Below are 8,883 nucleotides of genomic sequence, written 5' to 3' on the forward strand. Positions count from 1 at the left end.
GCTCTTTGCGTAAACAAATCGAGCTTAGGTATTCGGACGATGGCAAACCATCGTTAATTCACTACCCGCACAGCAGCTTCCGTTTAGCGTAATGTTAGAAGCCTTGACTGTCTTACGGGCGGTTGGGATTCGATCCTGGCTCAAGGTAGTTGCTTGTCTAGCCGCACTGATGAGCTGCGATATAGCGAAACAGTACTGTATGTGGATGTGTAATATATATATATATATATATATATATATATATATATATACACACACACATTAACGTTTGTTCGGATCCCAATTTAAATGCGCAGAGATTTTGTTTTAATCCGTGTTTATTAATATTTTTAATCACAGTACGATTTTATAGTTTACACATTTTGCTAATAAAAGCAGAACTGTAAAATCTCCCCCTAAAGATGATACGCCCATCTATAACTAAATCGAATGTACAGACTCCGTATCGAAAACAATCTTCACTATTGCGTCTTTCAATTCGTTAATAGCACAAAACGAAGAAACAGCCAGTGCTACAGAAAGGTAGTAGTGTGCTAACATTGATATATGAGGAAACCCTCCAGTTCTGACTAATATAAAAATATATAATACGTACAAAAATATATATAATATACATTATTCATAATAGTAACGTTATATGCATGCAGAACCGTTACTACTAAACTCATGTCAATTTTGGTCGACAGATTTGAAACTTGATAAATGGGATATTCTGATATGTGGAACAAATTAGATTTCGTTTTTAGCTTCTAATGTATCTTATTGAAAAATCAGTATATAGCACGCGTAAATGGACTTAACGCATATCTTCTACGCATACGCATATCTAAATCCCCCCCCTCTTTTTTTTTTTTAGCTTTTTTTCCCCCGTTGTGCGATTCTAAGTTTGTTTTCCTCTGTCTCGCTAAAGATAATGTTGAAAACACGGTTTCTTCTTTTGGGTTCGAAAACAAACTGCATTGCATTAAAATGGAAATTACGCCCACGCGAAATGTGTGTGTATATATATATATATATATATATACACACACAATCGCGAAATGTGTGTGTATATATATATATATATATATATATATATATATATATATATATATATATATATACACACACAATCGCGCGTGCGTGTGTTTACATACACACACACACACACACATATATATATATATATATTTACACACACGCACGTCGCGTGCTCGAGCGCGCATTCACACACACATACGGGTGTGCGCGCATGCACACTCAAACACGCACACTCAAAAACACGCACACACAAACAAATTTAATATTTGGTGTATTTATATCATATTAAAAACAGTTGTTTCTTCTATTTATTCAATGAGAAAATACAATTTATTTATATATGGGTCGTGGAATTATATTCACCAACAAAAGATCTAGTAAATTTTCATATTCTTTTAAACATTCATTTTAATTAATGCCATATTAGTTTTTTTTTCGGCTTACGTGTAATTATATTCATGCAGAGATTCTACATGATTTATACATGCGTAATATTTGCGTAAAAAGTTTCTAGTAAAAACGAAACTCTTTATATATATATATTTATGCATATATATATATATATATATATATATATATATATATATATTTATTTATTTAATTAATTGGAATGTTTATTAAGGATACAGTTGGGCGATTCGGAGTTCCTATCCCGTCGCGGTGAACACCTGGCGAAGGCCAGAGGAACTGTTGGCCGGAAGGTTGTGAAACAATAAATAGAAATGATAAGGAAAATAGTCCACAATAAATAAATTAAATATATAGATTTTTGTTTAAGATATTTTATTTACCAAACTCCTCCTTGAATTGTTAGTCTACGGGTATGAAACTTAATATATAAAGTATTTGAACCCAGGCAAAACCTTATATTTTGTTTTAACCAGGGAAAATCGGTGCAAACGTGTGAAAATTTAAAAAAAAAACAAAAAAACAATTAAATTTTCCAGGAGAAGGTCAAACGCCGGCATTACAAATATGGATGTATAACGTAGTAGCTATTAATTAATGTTTTCATTTTTAGCCCTAGAGTACATATGTCTTCTTGGTTCAGTCTTTAACGGAAGAAGTAAAAAATAATTCGTAAGCTAAACCTTTTGGTTTCGATTCGCGGTGGTGGTGCACGGATCATTAGTTTTTAAAACTTTTTAAATCATTAATATATAACGGGTCCAATATAAAACGAAGTCTACATTAATCAAAATGTCATATCTATATGTATTTTACGACCACGCAATGTCGGGCGACATGCTAGTATACGTGTAAGCGTTAAACTAAGTTAATTTTAAAAAGTTTTGATATATATACATATATATATATGAGATAATAGGAATGTAAATGAATTAACAAACAATATATATTGGAAAATATAGAATGAGTCTCCTTTATTCTTTATCTTCGAATTCAATAAAGTCCCCCCCTAAAACATCAAAAATGTTATTTATTTATTTCGTTCCTGATGATTCCGTCGAAGACGTCATATCCTCATTATGTTACCTAACATCTTCTCTAATCTTCTGATGAGAAGTATTAGGCTTAGAAATACCTTGGTATAAAGAGTCCCCTTTATCCCCCAAATGAATGTATGTATATCCTTATTTAATAAATAACTCATTCTATAGTTTCCAATATGTAGTTCTTTTGAATTCATTTTCCACTTTTATTGTATCCTATATAGGCTCCATTGAAATTTGTGTAGCTTGACATTATCCCGACAAGTCTCTTATAGAATTGCATTTACTCTTTTCTATCCTCGCTTTATACACACACACACACACACACACACACACACACACACACACACACACACATATATATATTTATAAAAACGGTAACGAATAACGTGGGAGAGGTATATGTCCTGGTTTCGATTCTAGTTGAAGGCACCCGTCAGTTTTTTTTTTTTAATTTAGAAATCACTGCAATATATTGCACAACATATAATATTTAAGAATTGTCCCGTTAATAGTAAATATGAAATTTGCATGGTTAGAATACTACATTCAAGGGTATTTTAGGACCGGTGAACTGTCTGTATGTTAGTTTTAGTTCGTGTTATATTTACGGAAATAAATGTTTACAATTAACCTATGCTGAGAAATCTTTTATTGCTAGTATAGGGACACATACAAAACTTACAGCCTCAAAATCATTAAAGTTGAGACAGAAACATTTCCACTGAATGTGTAGCCTTTATATGTTTATATAAACAAAAGCATTACAAACGTGTATATCTTTTTTATTATTGAGCACTAATATATAAACAGGCATTCCCCGGCTTTTTACCCCGTTTGATACGAATTTAACTTTGATTACTTTCTATTGTCACGTTCTTTTATCTAATATCTCCTGCCAAGGTATATCTCCAAGAGTTCTGATATTTCGTTGACCATTTTTCCCGCTCTTATTGTTTTTGTATTAATCAGTTAAATTGCAGTTCTAGCCTTTAAAATGTCAAATCCATGCTTCCTCGTGTCAGGGTTCTTCAGATTATCACCGATCCATTGCAACGCGAATTTATTCGGAATAAATTGGTTTTGCGCATCGCCAAACCTGATTAACAATCGAGCCCTCCATAGAGATTTCGACAAGGTCATCCGTTAATGAAACTCCGGTTTCTTTATTTATCTTATTCTTGCATGTTCGATGGGATTTTCATAGAAAAGGAGGCGGTGTATCGATAAGTAATCATTTTTTGCAATTAATTTAAGAAATATCAGGAAATCTATCAACCCTGTATGTCCTACTGGACAAATACCCTTGTGGATAAAAGTCCCAGGTTGAATATACTTCAATAGCGAATGAGTTCAATGTATGGTGAAGTAATCTGTAAACACATCTGATACGGCAGATATGAAAAGGTTTCAAATCAAAGTAAAGTATAAATTCTCTTCTCGACGGGCAAGTAAGGACGACATTAATACGGAGACAATTTTCACTTTTGTTCAATTTAGGATGCCAGTTTTATGGAGAGTTGAATTGCCCTCAAATATTACTTATTGCATAGCTATTCAATAATGGAATATTCCATAGTTATTAAACAGGGTAACATTGAAGTGTATATTCGGGAAATACATAAACGGTTTGTACTGCAGTACTTGGAAAAGTATATCTTACTGAGCAAACATGAGGGAAATACTGCCTCTCCCTCTCAGTATTGGCCCTTTTTATTTTAAGTATCTCTCGTCACGTGACGTGATTAATATTGGGCTCTTCTAGAAAATTCGCTACACTTCCTGCGTTTTCTCCTTTTGATTTCCCTGCACCGGTAGCAAAGAGATAGAGATATAAAGATCATCTTTTGATTATTGGAGGTGAGGTTGTTTGTAGCATTAATACTACAATTCCTGTTATATTATGATCATACAAACATTTGCAAGGTGGTCTTTTGCGGCTTGTACTCCTTTGCTCTGGTACAGTTACTGGGTCTCCATTAGAAATAGGAAGAGTGATCACTTGCATTTATACCGAGTGCATGTTTACCTGGTCCCTCTTCAATTGTTTTAAATTTTCTTGCATTTTCTGAAAACCTGTTAAAACAGAGTAACGGCGGGCCTGTTCCCACTATGCATCGCAGATCGTGACGTGGGATGCCGTCGACCGATATTTTCAATGTACTGGTAATTCCGGTCACGCGTCCTATTCCATACTTTGCAGTAAATTGTCCACGTGGAGATTTTATCACCCTAATTTATTTTTTCAATTAAAGGGGCAATTTTTTAAAAAATTAACCTTCGTCGTTGCCCCTTTAATTGAAAAAAATAAATTAAGGTTTAAATTACATTTTTTGAGAAGTTATAAGCTTGGAAAGACAGGGGTCGAATTATTCAATATCTTTCCACGCATTCGTAAGGTCAGTTTCTGACACACCTACCGTTTGGCCCATTTTATGCCTAGTAACTTTTGTCCGTTCCAATAGTTTATCTCGTCGTCCTGTATAAAACATGCCGCGCCTCTCGCGTTTTCTCATGGTTTTGCTGCGGTGGTAACAGCTTTGAAGTGGGATTATTTGTACCATTACCATTAGTTTCAAAATCCAGGCATGTTACATATTAGGAGAGAAAGCATGCAGAAAGGGCTGGGGGGAATCATTTACGAATAGAAAACAAAGAGATCTTTATCTTAACGTTGTTAACAATATCAATAAATAAGGTTTTCTCACTATGAGGAATCTCTCTCTGGACTTTATCCATCTACTTCTGCCCCGAGAGCTATCCGCTGCCATGTTGGACCAATGTGTTGTATCATGTCGTCCCTCCATCACGTTCTTGATCTCCCCTTTGGTCTTTATGTTAACGTGGTGTCAATTCCGTTGTCATGGTGGACCAGGTGTTGTCATGTTGTCTGGCTACGTACCTTGCCCATCGGTGTTTGGATTTTTTGATGGCAGTATTGACGTTGTTAACATCACAAATTTTGTACACCAGCTCCATCTGTTCCAACTATATCTTCACCCTATGGTCGAGAATGACCCTCTGGAATTAAGGAATCAGCCGAATGTCAAAGGTTTGCGCGGCATTTACAAAAGGTAAGAAAATGAAAATAACTAATAGTATTTAATAGCATCCTTAAATGTATATTGGTCGGTATATGAACGAGCTAAGTTTTACCTAAAATGACGTAAAACAGGAGACTACACTCACCCGTGCTTTGGGAAAATTATGATAGCTCTTTTTTTATTCTACAGACGAGTATGAACATCCGTGCTTAAATGGATCTTTTCGTCGATTCGTTATTTGCTCGTACATTTTGTGACTAAGTTTACATAATGTCTAAAGCTTCAGCTTAAAAGGTAGCCCATAAAAAATGTAGTAGAGGGGTAAGATTCTTTTATCGTTTATACCTCTAGTGTTATAGAAGATACTGGTATGCTCCCATTTTGCAATCTATAAAAATCTGAGCACGTTTAACAACGTTTGCAGATACTGCCTGTTGATCTTCTCTGGTGATTCTCCTGATAGCGTTCTTTATTTCGTTTAGATTGTGAGGATTATTAGCATACACTTTTTTTTCAAAGTTGCTCAAAGATAAAAAACAACAACACCTAAGTCCGGGTAACGTGGTGGCTATAACCCTTTGCTTAGTGTTTTCTCTTTCGTAAACATGTCATGAACTCGTGTCAGTGATCTGTGAAACGTGTGGCATGTAGCGCCGTCTTGTTTGAAAAAGAATTGCATTTTGTCATGTGGTGTCAGTCGGTCACTAAGAGAAAGACTAGAGAGATCTGGTACTTGTAAGTGAGCCAACCCTGTATCAATCTTTTTAGTCTCCGTCGCTCGGTCTGTAGTTCGGTCTGTCCGTAAAAAATTTGTTCTTGGCCTTTTTGGTTAAGATCAAAGGTCTGTTGTTAACAGATGCTGTTCTTAGCTTTTAAAGTTTTTCTTGGCCTTTTGGCCAAGACCAAAGTGTAGTATCTGTTCTTACTACATGCTGTACTTATGTTTGTAACTTTGTGATATAAAGTGGGGGATCAATTTTCTGTATAAATTTAATGTAAAATGATCACCCACTTTACAACTAGTCAGTCTTCAAGCAATTACAGTCATTCTCCAGATCATTCAAGTTGTTTTTGAAGGATGCCGGGTATGTTTGAAACATTCAATTCATTCTTTAGGTCATTCAATTCATCCTTAAGTTCATTAAAGTCATTTTAAGTCATTTACATTTTATTTATTTAAGTCATCTGAACCCATTTTCGGTCATTTTACTTTATCTTTAAGAATTTAATGTCAATCCTACATTCACACATTCATTCATTACACGAGAGCACGCGACTAATGGCTATTGGCCTTGTTTGCTTAAACATGCACCAGTATACGACTAAGCTCTCGACTTTTTGTGGAGTTTTAGTTTTTTTTTTCTTTATGGGTGCTTGGTTTTTTTCAGTTTCGTCGTCGTTTATATCGTTGTTATTAATCTTTTTTTCTCTTTAATATGTATTGTTTTATTCGAATTTTATATGCATTTACATTTTCTTCTGGAAAACGTAGATAAATATAAATAGGTCGCCTCCACCTACTATAGAAACAAGTGAAACTGATTAGATTTTTTTTTGGGGGGGGGGGAACATCCTACATATACTGCCCAATTTAATTGTCATATTTTTATCATATCTAATACATCCCCGCTCTACGCATTCATCTTGATGGTATCAGTATCGGATGTTTCATTTGTAAAATAATATAGATCGATATAGAAAACTTAATTTGATATATAAGACAATATTATTGTCTGAATGGGAGTGGATCAATATTTAATTTTTCTCAGGTAAATTATTAACAGTTTGTGATGTCTGATAGTTTGTTTAAGTCATCGGTTATTAAATCAAGCGTATTTTGTTTTCTTCACCTTAAATAAAATAAACATTGTGTAAACATTATCTAGTATAAGAAGTAAATCAAGTCTCTCATCTGTTTTTCTGACCAATGGAATAGCATCATGCTGTGTTAATGCTTGTAACTACTGACCAAGCCTTACGTTGTTTAAGTCGGTCATTGGATAAAAAACAGTGTTTTCAACGCCGTATTGTGTAAACAATGTCTAACTAACATATTTTCTATTTTTTTCTTTTATTTAAACATTGTAACACTTCCAAAGATGACAGTTTTATGCACGTATCTTTTTGAAGATAAAACTGAGCTATATTTTATGTAGGATAAACCCATTGAGTGAATGCGGTATTTTGGTGAAAGTGTCTAGCATAGGGTGCAACATTACAAGAACTGACTAAATGTAAAATCACCGATTCTGTCCACCCCACAAAACATTCCGGGTTCAAGCCTAAAGCAATGGTCTTTTATGAAATTTATTCAAAAGAATAAAAACTATTCGATTCTGCTTTGATTTAATCACATTGTTTTACTACGAGTATATTTTTTAAAGTGTTTTTATTTTTCAGCGAATTTCTTCATTCACATATATTCGGATTGCTATTTTCATTTTTAATAGCGGGACCTGTGGAACTAGCACAGGATACTCATTCATATGTGATATATTAGTGTCGGTATTGTGTAGATGTTCAGCGTAAATGGAGACGCTGTAATATTATTGTACCTATTTACAATGCCTCCCCACGGGACAGAGTTAAACACCAGGGTCGTTTTTATAGCGTAGAGAAAAGGTACACAAATAAAAATTGTCTCAGTCGTGAAGGATTTCTCCTCCACTGAAAGAGAACGAGAAATGGAAGCGCCGCATCTGAAGAACAGATGGTATTTATTTGCTCCCCCACCGAGCAAATTAGGCACAAGGCCGATTTTTAATGTGAGGAGTAAAGGGAGGGGGAAGGGAAAAAGGGGACCAGCTCCCGAGAGGTGGGAAATGGGAGCTGGTTAATGGTCAGGCATGTGGGGTTGCCCCCACATCTGGTCTTTGCTAGTCATAGCTAGTCATAGCTTGCAGCATCTGAAGAACAGATGGTGTTTATTTGCTCCCCCACTGAGCAAATTAGGCACAAGGCCGTTTTTAATGTGAGGTAAAAACCAGCTCCCCTAAAAGTAGGCAAAAAGGGGGCACTCTGGTTACCAAAAATAATAATTGTCCCAGTATAAAGGGTTTCCCCTCCATTGACTGGTACAAATTATCTTAAGTGCAGCATCTGAAGAACAGATGGTATTTATTTGCTCCCCCACTGAGCAAATTAGGCACAAGGCCATTTTTAATGTGAGGTAAAAACCAGCTCCCCTAAAAGTAGGCAAAAAGGGGGCACTCTGGTTACCAAAAATAATAATTGTCCCAGTATAGAGGGTTTCCCCTCCATTGACTGGTACAAATTATCTTAAGTGCAGCATCTGAAGAACAGATGGTATTTATTTGCTCCCCCACTGAGCAAATTAGGCACAAGGCCGTTTTTAATGTGAGGTAAAA

At 35.1% G+C, this 8,883-nt stretch overlaps 1 pseudogene; it reads left to right on the forward strand.

Annotated features, from left to right (window-relative positions):
* Positions 1-6,391: 6,391 nt before the first annotated feature.
* Positions 6,392-6,604, forward strand: LOC145264697 (U2 spliceosomal RNA; annotated as a pseudogene).
* The last annotated feature ends 2,279 nt before the right edge of the window (positions 6,605-8,883 follow it).

This window comes from Euprymna scolopes, chromosome 3 (assembly GCF_053919585.1).
Source record: "Euprymna scolopes isolate OS-2025 chromosome 3, ASM5391958v1, whole genome shotgun sequence".
Taxonomy (NCBI): domain Eukaryota; kingdom Metazoa; phylum Mollusca; class Cephalopoda; order Sepiida; family Sepiolidae; genus Euprymna; species Euprymna scolopes.